Here is a 2,828-nt window from a genome sequence, read left to right on the forward strand (position 1 = left end):
TTTGGATTTTGGACTGAAAAAAAAAAGACTATTTGGATTCAGTGAAAGGGCCACCCTTGAGGACCTAGAGGGCTACATGGGTCCTCAAGGCTGCAGGTTCCCCATGCCTGATAAGTGTAATATGAGCAAGAATCTCCTCTGTAGTATTTCTGAAAAAATAGTCTTCCATTCTCCACTTGAAGACTTCCAGTGATGGGGAAGCCTTTGTCTCCTGAGGTAGTCCATTCCAGTTTGGCACCTCTAATTTTTAGGAATATTTCCTAATTTGGAGTCCAAATTTGTTTATCTGTACCTTCTATCCATTGCTTCTTTGTGGCTATAAGCCCTTTGTGAACAGGCAACACAAGTCTATTCCCTTTTGTACATGACAGTCCTCTAATATTTGGAGACAATCATGTTTCCTCTAAATATATTCTCTTCTCTAGGCTAAATACTGCTAAGCCTTGCAACTGATACTTGTATGGTATATCTTCAAGTTACTTCATAATCCTGGTTATCCTATGGACTTTCTCTAGTTTCATTCCTTTCAGTTAAATCTTTTTAGGAGTCATCAGTTAAAATACAATTATGCCAAAAAATAGGTAACATTAAATTATCCACTGTTAGCATCTATTGTACATTAGTTTATCTTGGTTCTTGAGAATCAAGTTTGAAAAGGAAGAAAGAAAGAGAGAAAAAAGAAATGAAGGAAGGAAGGAAGAATGGAGGTAGGGAGGGAAAGGGGAAGAAAGGAAGGAAGAAAGTAAAAGAAAAGAATGGTGGAACAGATAGATTCAAATCTCACCTCATACTCTTACCAGTTGTGAGACCCTGGACTAGTCAGTCAGTAAGTCAATAAGCATTTATTTAGCACTTATGGTATTACAGAGTGAGTCATTTAATCTTTCTCTCTCTCAGTTTCCTCCTCTATGAAATGGGAGTTGGACTTGATGGTCTCTAACATCCCTTCTAAATCTAAATCTATGATTCTGAATTACCCTCTACCACCTCTCCTTTTATTGGAACCTCCTTGGTAAGAAGTAAGCAAGGCTATACAATTTCAAATATAGTCTGAGGTTGATGACATGTCTGGAAATACAGGTCAAATTCCATTATAGGGACTTGCAAGTGGGATCTAAATCCTTTTGATGGGTTGGACTTTGTCTCATTACCTATTGATTTTGAAGCTTGGGGGTGGGGTGGAGATCAATTGTCTGCTATATAAGACACAAAATCGTCTTTTGACAGCAGCAGCTCAGATGTACTTGTTTTCAAAACTTCCATTTCCAAAACACATTTCACTGGAAGCTGATTCCTTTTTCTATTTATAAAATCATTTATTTTATTTCATTAATTTTCCAGCAGTTTGTTTATAGAGTATGTCATTTTATCCTTTCACTTTTTATCCTATCAAAAAGCCTTATGTGATAGGAAAAATCAGTTTTTTTTTTTCTTTTTAAAAGAGTATATGAGTCTCTAAGGAAAATACATGTCCATGCAGGGCTGCATCCTGAGCAAAGATTCCATTGCACCATTGCTCTCTGGGGACATTCTGTTGCCATATGCTGTCTGGCTCTCATGAGGCCTTGGCTTTTAAATGAAGCCAGTTTCAAAAATATGCCAAATGTGAGGCCCAGTAGTTGAAACATTGCTGATGATGATTAGAAGAGGATTCTACTTGGCTTCTGCTTTGTAGCTGGTTCTCCACACTAAGTACAAATGATTGAAAATTACATTTAAACCTCATTTATCTGGGTTTCACTAATATGGAATTTTTCTTATCACTACTAAACTGATCCTTTGTGCTATCTATGAAAAAAACATTTGCTGAGCAAATGGCTAGCATAAATTGACAGCCTTGTTAAGAGAAAATATAGTTTTTAAAGCACTTTTGTTGGGCCAATTGAGCAACAAATCTAAGATGGTGCTTTGTTTAATTATACATAATTTGCATCACATCCCTAGAGGTCCTCTACTGAACATGTTAGTTTCTATCATACAGACTTGGAATGACTAGAGTTGGATTTTTTAAAATAAAGTTTTGAAAACTGGTTTTCTAGCCAAGCCTAGAGCATTTTGCATGATACTCTTCTAACCGATGGAAGGAATGCTGACGTGACCTTGCATGCCTGCGTGAGGGGTGATGTAAGCATAAGAGGAGGGACATTCTTCATTTCTTCTTTGAGAAAAACACATGTAATTCTAAATTCTCTTCAGGGAGGAAAAAGAGAAAGATTCTTTTGCAGATATGCAGAGGAATCTGGATCCTCAATGAGTTCTTGATTTTTAGTCTGCCAAACTAGAAACTTTGGGCAACTTCCCTTTGGGTGAGATCAGGACCTCTTTCTTGGTTGAGTTGAGATATCTTGCTCCAAGAAGGAACTTCATTCACTCGTGTATTTTCAGTCATATTCTAATTTTTACAACTTCTCCAATTTCTCTTTGCCATTTGCTTGGATAAATAGGTTTTACTTGATGCTCACTGTTTGTGATAGTCTTTCGTGTAAGTAGTTTTGTCAGGAAGGGGCCATGCCAGTGAGTGTATGCTTGTGGTACCCTCCCCTTAAGAGATAGTATCCAGAGAAGCAAGTAATTTTGTTCTGAACCATTATGCTCATAGACCATTGACATTTAAGGACAAGATATATACATATATATAGAGATATATAGATATAGATAGATATAGATATAATTCGAGTTTGGTACACTTCTCTCTCTCTCTCTCTCTCTCTCTCTCTCTCTCTCTCTCTCAGAGAACAGAGCAGTTGGCCTCATGGCCCCTTCTCTTGCTTTCCTCAAGGCAGGAATCAGCTTGTCCTTTGGAGAAGGATGGGCAAGATTCCAGAGAA

Source organism: Trichosurus vulpecula, chromosome 7, assembly GCF_011100635.1.
Source record: "Trichosurus vulpecula isolate mTriVul1 chromosome 7, mTriVul1.pri, whole genome shotgun sequence".
Classification (NCBI taxonomy): domain Eukaryota; kingdom Metazoa; phylum Chordata; class Mammalia; order Diprotodontia; family Phalangeridae; genus Trichosurus; species Trichosurus vulpecula.